Below are 17,902 nucleotides of genomic sequence, written 5' to 3'. Positions count from 1 at the left end.
GGACCAGTCACTGATTGGTCACTCCTACAACTTCTGTGCCCTCTTACCCCAGCATATGGAGCAGACAGGACTATGGTATAGTAGGTTGAAGGTTTTGTGGGTTGATGTCCCAGTCTCACTCCTCAGAGACTTGCCTAGTTGTAGAAGATGGCTGGTTCTGGCTCTGTGTCTTCCATTGCTAGGAAACTTTGCTAGGGTCACTCTTGGAGATAACAGGGAGTTTCTACTGCACTGGGTTTCTACACTGTTCCTCCAATACCCCCTAATCCCAATACTCTCTCCTGCCATCCCCTCTCCCCTGGTCCAGACTCCCTTCTTCCCATTCCACTCATCCCCAGCCCACCTGCAGATTCCATTCTATTTCCCCTTCCCAGGGAGATCCATGCTGTTTTTCCATATGAAGTTGGTTATTGTTCTTTCAAGGCCTGTAAAGAATTGTGATGAAATTTTGATGGGGATTGTGTTGAATCTGTAGATTGCTTTATGGTAGGATGGCCATCTTTACTGTGTTAATTCAATTCTACCTGTCAGTGAGCATAGAGGATCTTTCTATCTTCTGATATCTTGCCATACAGGCCTTTCACTTGGTCAGTTAGGGTTACCCCCAGATAGTTTATATTATTTATGGCTATTGTGAAGGCATTATTTCCCTGATTTCTTTCTTATCCCATTTGTTATTTGCTTATAGGAGGACTGCTGACTTTTGTTGTTGTTGTTGTTGTTGTTGTTAATCTTGTATGCAACCACTTTACTAAAGGGATTTATATCAGCTGTAGGAATTCCCTGGTAGAATTTTTGGGATCACTTATATATAGTATCAGATCATCTGCAAATACTGATACTTTGACTTCTTCCTTTCCAGTTTGTATCCCCTTGATCTCCTTTAGTTGTCTTATTGCTCCAGCTAGAACTTCAATGACTATATTGAATAGATGTGAAGGGAGTGGACAGCCTTACCTTGTCCCTGATTTGAGTGGAATTGCTTTGAGTTTCTCTTTGTTTAATTTTATGTTGGCTATTGGTTTTCTGTAAATTGACTTTATTAAGTTTAGGTGTGTCCTTTCTATCCCTAATTTCTCCAACACTTTTATCATAAAGAGGTGTTGGATTTTGTCAAAGGTGTTGGATTTTTTTTCAGCATCTAATGAGGTGACAATGTGCTTTTTCTTTCTTTCAGTTTGTTTATATGGAACATTACGTTGACAGATTTTTTTTGTTGTTGTATGTTGAGCCATCTCTGCATCTCTATTATGAAGCTTACTTGATCAGAGTGGATAATCATTTTGATGTGTTCTTGAATTTGGTTTGTGAGTATTTTATTATTTTTGCATCTATGTTCATGAGGGAAATTGGTCTATAATTTTCTTGGTTAAATCTTTGTGTGGTTTCAGGATCAGGGTAACTGTGGACTCATAAAATGAAGTTGGCAATGTTTCTTTTGTTCCTTCAAATTATTTTGTGGAATAATTTGAAGAGTATTGGCTTAGCTCTTCTTTTGAAATTCTGGAAGAAATCTGTGCTAAAGTGTCTGACTTTTAATTTTTTTTTCCTTTTTAGATGCCTTTTAATGACTGCTTCTATTTCTTTGGGGGGGGGGTCATAGGACTATTTAAACTATCTGATCTTGATTCAACTTTGGTAAGAGTTATCTATCCAGAAAATTATCCATTTTTCTTAGATTTTTCCAATTTGGCAAAGTACAGGTTTTTAAAGTATAGCCTACTGATTCTTTGGATTTCTTCAATGTCTGTTGTTATGTCCCCCTTTTCATTCTGAGCTTATTAATTTGGATATTCTGTCTTTTAGTTAGTTTGGGTAAGGGGTTGTCCTTCTTGTTGATTTTTTTTTCAAAGAAACAACTCTTTGTTTTGATTCTTTGTATTATTCTCTTTGTTTCTATTTCACTGATTTCATCCCTCAGTTTGATATTTTCTGCCATACACTCCTTTGGGGTGAGCTTGCTTCTATTCTAGAGCTGTCAGGTGTGCTATTAAGTTGCTAGCATGACGATCTCTCCAGTTTCTTTTTGTATGCTTTTAGTGCTATGAATTTTCCTCTTAGCACACTTGTTGTGTTTTCATTGAACTCTAGGAAGTCTTTAATTAATCTCCCTTCCTTCCTTCCTTCCTTCCTTCCTTCCTTCCTTCCTTCCTTCCTTCCTTCTATCCATCCATCCTTTTACTTCCTTTCTCTCTTTCTCTCTCTCTTTTCTTCCTTCCTTCCCCCCCCCCTCTCTCTCTGCTTTGACTCAGTATTCATTCTGTAGCCAACTGTTCAGCTTCCATGAGTCTGTAGGCTTTCTGTTGTTCTATTGTTGAAATCCAGCTTTAATGGATGGTAGTCTGATAGGATGCAGGGGTTATTTCAATTTTCTTATTCTGTTGAGACTTGCTTTATGACAGCATATATGGTCAATTTTGGAGAATGATCCATGAGGTGCCAAGAAGAAGGTATATTCTTTTGTATTTCGGTGAAATGTTCTATAGATATCTGTTAGGTCCATTTGGTTCATGATGTCTTTTAGTTCTAGCGTTTCTCTGTTTAGTTTTTGTCTAAATGACCTGTCCATTGGTGATTGTAGGGTATTGAAAACTCCTAAGATCAGTGTGTAAGGTTCAATGTTTGATTTAAGCTTTAATAGTGTTTGCTTTACAAACGTGGGTGCCCTGTGTTGATGGCATAGATGTTAAGAGTTAAAAAATTATTTTGGTTGATTTTTCCTTTCTTAAGTATGAAGTGTCTTTCCTCATCTCTTTTGATTAACTTTGGTTTGAAGTCTATTTTTTTAGATACTAGAATGGCTACACCAGTTTGTTTCTTAGGTCCATTTACTTGGAAAATCTTTTTCCAAACTTTTACTCTGAGGTAATGGATATCTTTGATATTGGTGTGTGTTTCTTGTATGCAGCAAAAGAATGGATCCTATTTTCACATTCATTCTGTTAGTCTGTGTCTCTTTATTGGGGAATTGAGATATATCAATTACCAATGATAGTTAGATCCTGTTTTGTTGTTGTTGTTGTTAGTATGTGTATGTGTTTCCCATTTTTGGATTTTGCTTGTGTGAGATTATTTAGTGCCTGTATTTTTGTGGTTATAGTTAACCATCTTGTGTTGGAATTTTCCTTCTAGTACCTTCTGTAAGGCTGAACTTGTAGATATATATTTGACTTTATCATGAAATATCTTGTTTTCTCCATCTATGGTAATTGAAAGCTTTGCTGAGTGTAGTAGTGTGGGCTGGCATCTGTCTTCACTTAGAGTCTGCAGGACATCTGTTCAAGTCCTTCTGGCTTTTAGAATCTCCATTGAGAAGTCAGATGGAACTCTAATAAGCCTGCCTGTATATGTTACTTGGCCTTTTCTCGTTGCAGCTTTTAATATTTTTTCTTTGTTTATATGTTACTTGACTTTTTCTCCTTGCCGCTTTTAATATTTTTTCTTTGTTCTGTGTGTTTAGTATTTTCCTTATTATGTGGTGAGGGAACTTATATTTCTGGTCCAATCTATTTGGTGTTCTGTAAGCTTTTGTACTTTTGTAAGCATCTTTTTCTTTAGGTTAGGAACATTGTCTATGATTTTGTTAAAAGTACTTTCTGTCTTTTAATTAGGATTCTTCTCCTTCTTCTCCTTCTCCTTCTCCTTCTCCTTCTCCTTCTCCTTCTCCTTCTCCTTCTCCTTTCCTCCTCCTCCTCCTCTTCCTCCTCCTCCTCTTCCTCCTCCTTCTCCTTCCTCTTCTTCTTCTTCCTCTTCTCCTTCCTCCTCCTCCCCCTCTTCCTCCTCTCACTCCTCCTCCTACCCTCTCCTTCTTCCTCTTCCTCTTCCTTCTATTTTGCTTATGTTTGGTCTTTTCATTGTGTTCCAGATTTCCTTGATGTTTTGTATCATGAATTTTTAGATTTAAGGGTTTTTTTTTTGACTAATGTTTTTTCTTTTATGATATATTCAATGTCTGAGTTCTCTCTTCTATCCCTTGTATTCAGGCTGATACCTGTGTCTGTAGGCCTGTTTGCTGATCTGGATTTTCCATTTCCAGAATTCCCTCAGCTATGCTTTCTTTACTGCTTCAATTTCCATTTTTAGGTCTTGACATCTTTTATTAGTTTCCTTCAACCTTTTGTTTTTTGGCTTTCTTTAAGGGGCTTAATAATTTTCTCCTATTTTTTTGTCTGCGTTTACCTTGACTTCTTTAAGGCATTTTATTCATTTCCTCCTTAAGGGCTGCTGCCATCTTTATAAAGTTGATTTTAAGGTCATGGTCTCATGCTTCAGCTGTGTTGAATAGACAATTTAGGCTTGCTTGTAGTAGAATGATTGAGTTCTGTGGTGACATTTAGCCCTAGCTATTCTTTTTTTTTTTTTTTTTTTTTTTTTTGGTTTTTTTCGAGACAGGGTTTCTCTGTGTACCCTGGCTGTCCTGGAACTCACTCTGTAGATCAGGTTGGCCTTGAACTCAGACATCCACCGGCCTCTGCCTCCCAAGTGCTGGGATTAAAGGTGTGTGCCACCACTGCCATGCTAGCCTTGGCTATTCTTGATTGTGTTCTTATATTGGCATCTAGGCATCTGGGTTTGGGGTGATCCACACATCTGCCTGCCAGATTTCTGCATTCATCTTTGTCGGGTGGTATTTTGTTTTTTGATTTCTGTTTTCTCTCTGTTCTTCTGGTCAGAGTGACCTGTGGCTGAGTAGAGGGTTTCTACCCCTGTTGAGCACTAGACTTCTGATAGCCAGGGTGTGACCTCTGGCTAATTGGAGGGTCTTTTGGGGTCTGGGTACCCATGTGGCTTTTGGTGGGGCAGGGGGCTTTGGGCAGAGGTGTAGGCCAAGATATGGTCATGAGGAGAGCCTACTGGGGGTAGGCTGGGTGGGTGCTGGAGAAGTTAATATAATTAATAAGTGTAATGTTAATAACACTGAAAACAGAATGTGAACACCCCAAATGGCAAAAATTTATAAATTCATAATTATGCAAGCCTCCAGTAAAATATGCAGCCCTTAAAATTCTGCTTTTGGAAAAAAATGTCAGTTTTATAATCACTAACTTTAAGAGAAAAAAACCACATAAATCTTATGACTGAAAATATTAATCTATCCACTCATAGGAAAAATATCGGACATGGCAATATGCCATACTATCAACAGTCAAATGAAGTGTCTTACTAAAGGTTAAAAATGATGATGCATCATCTCTCATAGTTTTATTTCCTTTTTCCCTGTTCCATAACCTTCTTTTTGCTTTTAATTGGCACATATTGACACATATTTCTGATGCTTTTGAATGATACAGGATGCTGTATCAGGGTCCATGTTCAATATGTAATGGTCAAGGTATTTCCTCTCTGTCCTCAACTATCCATTTATGTGCTGGGAATTTTTGTTCTCGTTGTGAATTACACTGTAGGTTGCTAACCTGTGTGTAAAGCAGCCGCAGAACTCCTTCTCTCTGTGACTTGTGACTAATCTTCATGTTCCCTCTCTCCTGCCTCTGGTGTCCACTATTCTGATCCATTCTTCTAGGACACTGGCGTATGTGTTTCCTCAGATGGGCAACAGACAGCATGCAATGTTTGTCTGTCTATGTCTTCCTTATTTAACGGAAGTGGCACAGCTTTCATTTCCATCATGCATCTGAGAACACAGGGTTTCTTTCTTCCTTCCTTCCTTCCTTCCTTCCTTTCTTTCTTTCTTTCTTTCTTTCTTTCTTTCTTTCTTTCTTTCTTTCTTTCTTTCTTCTTTCTTCTTCTTCTTCTTCTTCTTCTTCTTCTTCTTCTTCTTCTTCTTCTTCTTCTTCTTCTTCTCTCTCTCTCTCTCTCTCTCTCTCTCTCTTTCACTTTTACTATGCTGACTAGTGTCCCATTGCATAAACAGACCACATTTTATTCAGCCCTTGTTCCACTGGAGGACAACTGGAGAAAAATATGTTTGCCTGTCTTTGTTCAACTGGGCTATTTTACAATTCTGTCGGAGTAAAAGATAATCTTAAGAAAGATAGTCATGACGGGCGTGGGTGGCACACGCCTTTAATCCCAGCACTTGGGAGGCAGAGGCAGAGGCAGAGGCAGGCAGATTTCTGAGTTAGAGGCCAGCCTGGTCTACAAAGTGAGTTCCAGGACAGCTAGAGCTATACAGAGAAACCCTGTCTTGAAAAACCAAAAAAAAAAAAAAAAAAAGTCATATGTGTGGTTTCTATTTTTGGAATATTAATACATACATATGGAATATAAATATGTTTTGTCTGATGAATGATTTTAAGTCAAAATCCTTTTTGGTTAGTACTCTAACCTCAGTGTCTCTCTGGTTCCCTTATTGACAATGAAATACATGCTTGTCCCATCTTTACCTTATATTCCCATGAAATGTGTGGTCCTCATTCTGTTTGTAAGTTGTACTTTATTTGTAACAATGCATGTTTGTTTTCATCCAATAGACATTCTTCTCCTTATGTAACAAATATTCGTGAATACATTCAAAGTCAAACTGCAGTTTTAAGAAGTTCATAAAATACATACATGTATATACACATATATAAGCCATACACACACACACACACACACACATATACACACACACATACAGATTTGAAGTTAAAGTTAAAGAATTCAGTATTAGCTAGAGTATACTATGATATAAAATCTGTTTTTCCTCTTCCTAAAGACATATTTCTTGATCTTCAGATATATTTGCACGTCCTTATTTATTTATGTCAGCTTATAGCCTGGCCTGGAGATACAGCTCACTCAGTGGGTACAGTGTTAGTTCAACCTGTGTGAAGCCCTGGGTTCAATTCTGCATAGATGGCATAGTAGTGCCTGCCTGAAATCCTACCATTGAGGAGGGATCAGGAGCTTAGGCCATCCACAGATACATATTTAGTTTGGACCTTGCCTGCAGTACCTGAGACCCTGTCTCAAAAAATGTTTAAGAAAAATTAAGTATATGATATGTGTGTACACTCTGTATGGTTCTCTGTAATGTGCTTTTCATTGAATATTATTCTTTGGAGAAGTTTTGTGTTAGGCTACAAATACTCATCCTTCCAATTACTGCATGTACAGTGGGATCAAAACTCATTTAGCCCTTGCTCTCTTGATGGATATGTAGGGCTTTCTCTCCAATCTCACTATTATTAAAGTTATACTATACATAATTATAAGGAACTTTTACTGTTCATACTGGATGATAAGCCCACAAGAGAAGTGTGAATTTATATAAATACTTAGATAGGGAGTGATAAAGTCAAAACCACATTCTACTGTACGAGACGGTCCTCCAAGCCAAACGGCTACCATCTTCAGGAGTTTGGCTGGCTGCTAACCAAAGTTCATCCCTGCTGAGATTGTTGATTATCAGTTTTGGAAGTAGGACTAAGGAGAGTCATGGGACCCTCACCTGAGGATCCAGCCTCCCATTCCAACTTGTATGGAATTCTGCTGTAATTGCACATGGCCCTAGGGACTCTGAGAAAAGTATGGGCTAAAGGTGGGGAAGGGACAGCCCTAGAGGTGTCATTGCACGTATATGCATGCTGAGTACAGACCTTCCCCTGTGGCAGCTTTAAAGTCACCTGTGTTCCTCTGTGACCCCACACACTGCTCTGCGAGGAAGCCTAAGAAGTACACAGGTTCCCCAGAGGGAACGGCAGTGGAATCACACCCTTATTTGTCTTTGGGACATAGGAGAAGGCACTGGATGTTGGCTGTGTCTAATGCCTTGACCCCACCCCACAAGAAAAAGAATCTTGGTGACATGTGCTTGACAGGTTCTGAAAGATTTCCCGACCAAATGATTGGGCCACTTTTATGGTTTTTGTCCTCCCAGGAGTTCTGAGGATGGTGTGGGGTGTCAGTGGACATAGGTAGGATGTGCCATTACTTCTCTGCTTTTCCTTTCTCCAGTTGGGGAGGAAAGACTTTATTCAGCTTACACTTCACATTGCTGTTCATCAGTAAAGGAAGTCAGGACAGAAACTCACCCAGGGCAGGAACCTGGAGGCAGGAGCTGATGCAGAGACCATAGAGGGATGCTGCTTACTGGCTTGCTTCCCCTGGCTTGCTCAGCCTGCTTTCTTATAGAACTCAGGACTACCAGTCCCGGGATGGCCCCACCCACAATGGGCCCCCCCACCCTTGATCACTAATTGAGAAAATGCCTTACAGCTGGATCCGATGGAGGCATTTCCTCAAGGGAGGCTCCTTTCTCTGTGATAACTCCAGCCTGTGTCAAGTTGACACAAAACAAGCCAGTACAAGTACACTTGTTTAGATTTTCAGTACCAGGAATGAATTCCCTCCCCTCTGAGCAGCTCTTAAATTCACCTGGACAGATATAGTTTACCCTCGTGCCGTTATGGAACCTTTCGGGGTACCTTGCCAGTCTAGTCATTGTGGTTCATAAAAAGCACAGCTGGGAGGAGGTGCTCTTCTCCGTTGGCAGCTGGCATGACTCCTGCTGGGACTGTAAGAACCAATCTTGAGGGAGGAGGATTCTGGGACAGATCCAGCTTTAATCCCTCTTAAATCCTATCTCCTAAGTGTGTGCTGCTTTCGGCAATAGGATCTCATCTTTTACTTCTGGGAGGCAACCAAGGACAACATCAGTAACCTATATTGTTTGGGGAGTCCCTTACGCTCAGCTGACCAGCAACTCTAAAGAAAGTGTCCCATGCCTGGGACTAGAGGCTTTGCCAGATACTCTGTGGCTTTGGGGGAACCTTGTCATCCCAATAGCAAAACTTCATTTCAACTATAAGCTTACAAATATATACATCTATATGTGATACATAATTTTAAATAAACATAAAACAATATGAAATAAAGGAGATTAATTTCTTGTGGTTCAGAAGACATGATCAGAGTGTCAACATGGCTGGTTTCTGGGGAGGCCCCTCTTCCTGGATTGCAAATGGCTGCTTTCTTGCTATGGTCTTACATCATGAAGAGGGCAGTAGCATTCTCTGGAGTCTCTTCTCAAGGACACCTATTCTTTCAGATAATAGTCTCATCCTAATGGCCTCACACAACTTCAGTTGCTTCTCACTGCAGAACCAAATACTTAGGCCAGAACATAAAATAGAGGCAACAGGACCTGCTGAAGAGTTGTGTGTGAAGCAGACCAAGGGACAGTTTAAGAACAGTGACATGGTGTGGAGCAGAGACTGAAGGAAAGGCCATCCAGAGACTGACCTACCTGGGGATCCATCCCATATATAGTCACCAAACCCAGACACTATTGTGGATGCCAAGAAGTGCTTGCTGGCCTTATTTATAATAGCCAGAAGCTGGAAAGAACCCAGATGTTCCTCAACAGAGGAATGGATACAGAAATTGTGGTACATTTACACAATGGAGTACTACTCAGCTTTAAAAAACAATGAATTTATGAAATTCCTAGGCAAATGGATGGACCTGGAGGGTATCATCCTGAGTGAGGTAACCCAATCACAAAAGAACTCACATGATATGTACTCACTGATAAGTGGATATTAGCCCAGAAACTTAGAATACCCAAGATACAAGATACAATTTGCAAAACACATGAAACTCAAGAAGAACGAAGACCAAAGTGTAGACACTTTGCCCCTTCTTAGAATTGGGAACAAAACACCCATGGAAGGAGTTACAGAGACAAAGTTTGGAGCTGAGATGAAAGGATGGACCGTCTAGAGACTGCCACACCCGGGGATCCATCCCATGATCATCCTCCAAACACTGACACCATTGCACACACCAGCAAGATTTTGCTGACAGGACCCTGATATAGCTGTCTCTTGTGAGGCTATGCTGGTGCCTGGCAAACACAGAAATGGATACTCACAGTCAGCTATTGGATGGAACACAGGGCCCCCAATGGAGGAGCTAGAGAAAGTACCCAAGGAGCTAAAGGGGTCTGCAACCCTTTAGGTGGAACAACAATATGAACTAACCAGTACCTCCAGAGCTTGTGTCTCTAGCTTTATATGTAGCAGAAGATGGCCTAGTCGGTCATCATTGGGAAGAGAGGCACCTTGGTCTTGCAAACTTAATATGTCCCAGTACATGGGTACACCAGGGCCAAGAAGTGGGAGTGGGTGGGTAGGGGAGTCGGCGGGGGGAGGGTAGGGTATGGGGAACTTTTGGGATAGCATTTGAAATGTAAATGAAGAAAATACAAAGTGCTTGCTGACAGGAGCCTTATACAGCTGTCTCCTGAGAAGCTCTGCCAGAGCCTGACAAATACAGAGTCAGATGTTCGCAGCCAACCATTGGACTGAGCATGGGGTCCCCAATGAAGGAGTTAGGGAAAGGACTGAAGGAGCTGAAAGGGTTTGCAACCTCATAGAAAGAACAACAATATCAACCAACCAGGCCCCTCCAGAGCTCCCAGGGACTAAACCACCAACCAAGGAATACACATGGAGGAACCCATGGCTCCAGCCGCATATGTAGTGGAGGATGGTCTTGTTGGATATTAATAGGAGGGGAGGCCCTTGGTCCTGTGAAGGCTTGATGCCCTAGAGTAGAGGAATGCGAGGGTGGGGAGATGGAAGTAGGTGGGTGGGTGGGATCACCCTCATAGAAGCTGGGGGAGGGTACATGGGATAGGGGTTTCTGGGGAGGGGAAATCAGAAAAGGGGAAAACATTTGAAATGTAAATAAAATGTACAATAATAATAATAATCAAAAGAACAGTGACGTGGTGTTTACTTGGGCAGCCTACTGTCTGGTGGCACCATGGCTGGAGAAGGGACTACAGGAGGGGAGACAGGACTAATGGAAGACTGGCAAGAGTATCTAGGCATCTGGAGAGGTACCTGCAAGGCATCAAGTAGTACTTCGTATACAGTGTCTTTAATCCACAGACTTACAGATTTTCCTGTTGATTTTCTGGATAAGGGCACGGAGAGTCACTTGAACAAGCTCAGACAAGAATCAGCAAGGAATAGCATCTGCAGCTGTACCTCGGCCTGTCTGCTCTGCTCCATGCGTCGATATCCGCATATGGCAAGTCGTAGGGAACTTTGCTGCCTATGAAGCAAGTGGTGACAGGAACCTGGACTTACTGGTTTTAAGAACTGGAATATTCACTTGGAAACCACTGCAAACAACAGGTATAAGAGAAATGTTGAGAAGGAGAAAAGTTAGAGGAGTTGCTTCTATGAAGGAATGTGTGAGCATTAGCTATACGTTATCTTCCATCAGAAACGCCAGGTGTTTTGATGATCTAATGTGCTTGGAGGAGTTATAATGGCAATTAGACACATACAAAGGTAGAGCTTTTGCCTTGCTTGGGCAAGGTCCTAGACCCAACCCCTGTGCTGCCCAAACATACGGCAGTTAGAACATCTACAACAAGCCAGCTAAGGGAATTTCATTCCAGATGCAGTACGAAATCTACAGGACTTTCATAAGAATTAGCTAGGATTGTGACACTATCTGTTGGCTCCAGGCCTGTTCCTGAGCACAGTAGCTTACTCAAGGGAACAATTCAATATTTATTTTTACAGTACTAAGTACTGTTGTTCTTACTATTGGATTTTTTTTTTTTTTTTGTGGTTCTGAGACTCAAATCCAAGGCTATGTGCACAGTAGGCAATCATTCTGCTACCGAGCTGCACACCCTGCCCCGTCCAATCTTGCTTCATCTCTTTTACATTGTAAGAGCTATCTTATGACTATAATTTAAATGAATCATAATTGAATAACCGGTAACTCTAAAATGGTTCTAGGGATATTTACTCTTGTACAACTATTACTTTAGTGTGTGTGTGTGTGTGTGTGTGTGTGTGTGTGTGTGTTAGGGTGCAGCAGAACAAACCAGGTTGAGCACAACACGCAGGGTTTTGCCCTATGTGCCTGAAATAATGGGTTTCCCCTTGGCTTAGAGACATAGGGCAGGCAGTGGGAGCAACAGCCTACTACAGAGCTGTACATCTGAATCGTGTCTGTCCTCACGTGCGCAGTGGTCAGGAACGTGGAGGAGAACTCCTGAGGAAAAGCCCTACCCACAGAGCTGATGAACTAATTTAGAGCTTCAGCGGTGGGAAGAAGATGGAATATTGCAGGCAGAGAGTGCAGTTAAAACTTATCTTGGACTCTCTTTGTCTTATTAAATAATTATTTCCTTGCCCAGCTCTGTGTCAGATCTAACATCACAACAGAAAGGAACCCCTAAGCTCTTCTGGAATGTATTCACTAAACACAGCCCTAGTTTTCCACCAGTCAGAGGGCTAACAGTGAGTCAGATGGCAGCCCAGGCCTGTAGCAGAGCTCTTGCGCTAACTTACCTACCTGACGTATCCATTAACATATGGGAAAAGTGGCTTGATTTGTGACTTCTCTCTGGAGTCTTACTATAAAAAGTTCATAAAATTGCGACTTCATTGAAATTCTGAACTTGGGGTAACCTGAATCTGTGTTCCCGAGTTGTGGTCACTCGCATTTGGTTCGAGAATAAAATATCTCTTGTTCCCTTTTAGGTAAGAGCTGTTCTTTGTGTCAAGGGGAAATATGAGACTACGGAATTCAGTTTGTGGATCTGGGCAATGGGGCGTGGCCCCGAAGTCTCAGGCTCCGCTAACGGGCCCCAGAGAGGGGAGGAGAGTCGTTTTTCACAACAGTGTCAGTGAAGCAAACCAAAACTTTGAGCTCAGTATCTACTGGGGAATAAATGTGTTTGTCAAGAGCGAGGGAACTGAAAAGAACTGTTTTCAGAGATTTAGTCCATTGTCATGGCGGGGAGCAAGGTGACATGCAGACGGACGTGGTGCTAGAAGAGCTGAGAGCTCTGCATCCAGATTGGCAGGCAGCAGGAAGGAAAGAGAGCCACTGGGCCTGTCTTGGGCCCTTGAAACTTCAACAACACCCCCAGTGACACACTTCCTCCGACAAGGCCACACCCACTCCGACAAGGCCACACCTCCTATTTTCCCTTATATAGTACCATTCCCTAATGACCAAGCATTCAAATCTATGAGCATTGCAGGGCCGGTCCTAAGACAGGCTCTCAGTAGGTTTGGTCTCCAACTTGCAATCCTCCTATCTCAGCCCCCAGTGAGTGCTGGTATTGAAAGGATGTTCATGTCCAACATCATATACCTTACAGAAATGAACTTTGCAAACATTTTTCAGATCTGTGGTTCCCAAACTGAGGTATGGAGAGGTGTTACATGACTCACCAGACATCACACAAGTGTGCGATAACAGACGTAGGCTTTGAACTGTCAGTCTGTTCTAGAATTTTTTTTAAAGATTTATTTATTATTTATTTTATATGTAAGTACACTATAGCTGTCTTCAGACACATCAGGAGAGGGCATCAGATGTCATTAAGGATGGTTGTAAGCCACCATGTGGTTGCTGGAATTTGAACTCAGGACCTTCGGAAGAGCAGTCAGTGCTCTTAACCGCTGAGCCATCTCTCCAGCTCCCGTTCTAGAATTTATTTATTTAAAATATAGTTAAAGGGACAAATCTTCCCATCACTCCATGGTAGCAGTTGAAATTCCTCAGTCTCGCTTTGTGCATGATAGCTCCATGGGCCTCAAATTAGAAGCCATTGTGAACTTTAAAAAAAGATTCCAAACGAAAAGCTAGATGTGGTCACACTATGAGAGTTGGGGGCAGAAAGGAGATCACTGGGACTCTTGACTGTTATCCTAGCCCAGATGGTAAGCACCAGGTTCAGAAGGAGATGCTGTCTGATGGGAATAAGATAGAGTACACATACATGCCCACACAGCACACACCACACACACACACACACACACATGTACACACATGTACACACATACACACGTACACACATGTACACACATGTACACACATATCACATACACATAAACACGCCACACACACAAGTACACACATACCACATACAAAAATACACACACATCACATACACATAAACATACCAGACACAAAATACACACATATAGACATTCACACAGCCAACACACATACACAAGCCACAGACAAAAACCACACACAAACACACCATACACACATTGCATATACATAAACACATCACATACACAAACACATACACACAAACACACACTCACACAAACAACACACATACACAAACCACACACACAAACATGCCACACACATACACCACATAAACATAAACATACCACATATACAAATATACACACACTCATACAGATAACACACATACACAAACCATACCTTAAATACACACATACACATTCGCACAGACAACATATATGCACAAACCACACACAAACACCACATGCACATAAACATACCACATACACAAATACACACTTACATGGATAACACACATACATAAAGCACATACAGACATACCACACACCACACATGCAAACATACCACACACAAATACACATGCACACTCACACAAACAAAACACATAAACAAACTAACTACACACAAATACATCACACACAAAGATACCACACAAAAACACATCACACACATACTACATACACATAAACACATCACATCCACAAATACACAGTCATATATATACAAACCACACACAAACACACCATACACATCACACAAACATATCACACACACCCCAAACACCACACACACATACACCCAACAATTTTATATAGGTTTTTATCTTTCTAATGGTACAAGATCACATAGAGAATTAGTAATGGAAACAAGTGAGCCACAGAATCTTTTCCAGAAGCTATAAAATGGTTGCTAGGCACCCTATCCACTCAGAACCATTTTCTTCCCCAGGACAGACAATGAAGAAATCAATGCATGTTTACTGAGCATTTAATAGATGCTAGACATTCAATATGCTTTTTTCAGAGATGCTGTTTGATCTGTACCTTATAGTACAGCACTGAGATGCTAGTCTGAGGAGACAGGATCTTAGAAAGAGTCAACAGCCTTGGGAGACTACAGGAGTAGGTAAGTGACAAAGGCACTTCCAACACACTCCATGTAGTCCCTGTAATCCCACCATAGCCTACTTCCCACCATCTTCCACAAAAACGTCACTCCCTCCCCCAAATGACTCTAACATAAAGGATCACATATGTGTATCATGCATGCACTGGGGATGGATGTAGATTATGTCATCAAAAAGCTGCTTTCTTGACCTAAGGTTTTCTTTGCACTTTTTTTTAAGTGAAATAATGCTTTTTCTTTTCTTTTTTTTTTTAAAGATTTATTTATTATTATATCTAAGTACACTGTAGCTGTCTTCAGACACACCAGAAGGGGGCATCAGATCTATTTACGGATGGTTGTGAGCCACCATGTGGTTGCTGGGATTTGAACTCACGACCTTCAGAAGAGCAGTCAGCGCTCTTAACCGCTGAGCCATCTCTCCAGCCCCCATGCTTTTTCAATATAAAAATTAAACATATCTTCAGCTCCTCCAGGATGCTTGAGACTGTGTACCTTTAATCAGTGTTCCCCTGTGCTCGTTAAGTTTTGTCAGCTTTATACAAACCAAAGACACCTGGAAAGAGGAGACCTCGGATTATGGGCATGTCTGAGAGACATTTGGTTGACTGCAGTTGATGGAGAGGAGCCTGATCCACTGTGGGTGGCGCCATCCATAAGCCTACAGGCCTGCATTGCATAAGAAGGGTAATCAGACTGGGAACAAACCAGTAAGGGGCATTCCTCCACAATCTCTGCTTCAGTTGCTGCCTCCAGGTTCCTGAGTTGAGTCCCTACCGTGGCTTCCCTCCTTGATGGACTGTAACCTGTAAGTGAAATAAACCTTTTCCTCGCCCAAATTCATTTGGTCACAGTGTTTATCACAGCAACAGGAAAGAAATGAGAACATTTCCTAAACCCATTCTCCTCCAGCCCCTGCTATCCACCATCGTCTCTCCCTCCTCCCCTTACCCTCTCCCTTCTCCCCTCCCCCTCCCTCCTCCCCTTTCTCTCTCCCTTCTCTCCTTCCTCTCTCCCTCCCCTCCTCTCCTCCCTCTTCCTCCTCCTTCTTCACTGTGTCATTTCATTCTCAGTATTGTCTTCCCTACCTCCTCCCCAAAGCCTCTTTTTTGCTATCTCGTGGGCCCCTTTCTAGTCTCCTGATTTTTGCCCATACTTACTCCCACCTACACACACATAATTTACAATTATAAATGGGATCTGCATATGAGAGAGAGCATATGGTGTTTGTCTTCTCGAGCCTGGGTTACTTGCTTGATATAATGTTTTCCAGTTCCATTCATTTTCTTTCTGATTTTGTATTTCTTCATGGCTGGATAAAAAAAAATTCTTTGTGTTCACGGGTCACACCTTCATCATTCATCCATCTACTGACAGAGAGCTCAGCTCGGTCTTTCTCCCTGCTGTTGGGAAAATGCCAGCGGTGGACACGGATGTGCAGTTGTATCTGCGGCAGGAAGTAGAGTTCTTTGGGTATAATCCCAGGTGTGCTATGGCTGGATCATAGTTCTATTTTAGTTTTCCCAGAAGCCTCCACGCTGATGTGGGAGGCTGACACAAGTACTCCCACCAACAGCAAAGAGGGTTCCTCCTCCTACACCCTCACTGCTTGTCAGCTGTTTTCTTAATGCTAGCCATTCTGACCTGGGTGAAATGGAATCCTAAAGTAGTTTATATTACAGCAAATGACAGCAGGGAAGGTCTTCTTCATCAAGACAGACTAGTGTTGCACACACAAACCACATTCTCTTTGCGCATCCATTCATGCATGACCATTTAGTTTAATTCCATATCCCAGGTATTGTTAGGAGGGTAGGCGTCTCTTCAACATACCAGGACACCATTCCCCAACATCTGTAAGCCGTGTGTTAGCTTACCACACTTAGATGGTTCCTGTGCTCACTCTGTGAAGTTTACTCATCATCTAAAAAAAAAAAAAAATGAAAAAAAGATGGTACCCACTTCTTCTCAACCATAGCAGAAAACCTGGACTCTCTGGAGTGGCCTCAGTTCAATAGATTTCAGTTGCAAATAGAAGGTAGCTGACTTCTCTAATTAAGAATATCAACCATGTGGTGTTATTTGCTTTTTGTCTTCATTTCTTCTCTCTGGCCAAAGCCAGAATCAATATGAGACATTTTCTGCTGTCCCCTGTGTTACTAGGCCACCCTGTCCCCACCCATGAATGAGTAAGAAGCCATACTTAAAATGAAAAGCTCTGTGCCTATTAAGACCAGGATGCAGTCTAGTCAGCAAATAAAGCTAACTTAATTTAGAATAAGCTACAAATAACCCCGTTGTAAAAGCATGTCCTGTGTAGTTTTTGCGACATAACTAAAATAAAAATAGTTTCACTGTTTATCTAAATGGGACCTTAAATGGGTACCTTGTGTTTTCCTTGACAGCTCAACCAAAGTATGAAGCTCAGATCAGCTTTCTCTGACTTAGCGGTTCAAATGTGTTCACTCTGACAAGCCAAGGCGTAGAATGAGGACGTGTGTGGAATGTTGTGTCTGGGCTTGAGCTCACCTGGAACTATTTCTAAGCCATGCTTTGGGTATTCTGATATTTTAGGCAGTAGGAGGGCAGGGTTTCCACACACCCCAGAGTGTACCCAGCATGAAAAATATAGCTTATACTGAACAAAGTTATATTTGTGTTCACTGTGGTCCGAAGATGACGTCCCTGAAGTTCATATGTTGAAATCCTCACCTCTGCTGTGACGTTATTGAGAATGGGGAGTGATTCGTCATGGAGCAGAACCCTCATGAGCAGGACCACCTGTTTACATAAGAGTCTCTGTTTACATAAAAGACTGATGCAAAATAGTTTTTCCCTTTTCTTTTGATTATTATAATTATTCTTTAATAATTTTTTACAGTCCAGTCATTATCCCCCTCCGGGTCCACCCTCCAACAGTTCCTCATCCCATTCCTCCTCCCACATCTCCAAGAGGATGTCCCCCTGCCCCCATACTCCACCAGACCTCCCTTCTCCCTAGGGCCTC

General features: G+C 41.7%; 1 protein-coding gene and 1 long non-coding RNA gene across 5 annotated transcripts in view; one reads left to right on the top strand and one right to left on the bottom strand.

Moving 5' to 3' along the window:
- 9430085M18Rik overlaps positions 1–17,902 on the bottom strand; it is a 59,683-nt gene that overhangs the window by 9,630 nt on the left and 32,151 nt on the right. The window contains exons 3-4 of one of the 2 annotated variants that reach the window (XR_880491.3): positions 17,608–17,676; positions 16,790–16,819 (exon numbers count right to left, since the gene is read on the bottom strand). The exons of the other annotated variant lie outside the window; for it this stretch is intronic. This is a non-coding gene — a long non-coding RNA (RIKEN cDNA 9430085M18 gene). Of the gene's footprint in view, positions 1–16,789; positions 16,820–17,607; positions 17,677–17,902 lie in introns of those variants that run through there. 2 annotated transcript variants of the gene reach the window in all.
- The window catches only part of Gm42134 (predicted gene, 42134), a 42,314-nt gene that overhangs the window by 11,811 nt on the left and 12,601 nt on the right, over positions 1–17,902 (top strand). The window contains exons 3-5 of one of the 3 annotated variants that reach the window (XR_003955947.1): positions 10,876–11,090; positions 14,794–14,895; positions 15,639–15,703. The gene's annotated coding sequence lies outside the window, so the exon portion shown is untranslated. Of the gene's footprint in view, positions 1–10,875; positions 11,184–14,793; positions 14,896–15,421; positions 15,704–17,902 lie in introns of those variants that run through there. The other 2 variants (XR_880489.2, XM_030255010.1) reach the window with 2 other exon arrangements.

The sequence above is a fragment of the Mus musculus genome, chromosome 5, assembly GCF_000001635.26.
Source record: "Mus musculus strain C57BL/6J chromosome 5, GRCm38.p6 C57BL/6J".
Taxonomy (NCBI): domain Eukaryota; kingdom Metazoa; phylum Chordata; class Mammalia; order Rodentia; family Muridae; genus Mus; species Mus musculus.
This window is presented reverse-complemented; position numbering and strand designations above follow the sequence as displayed.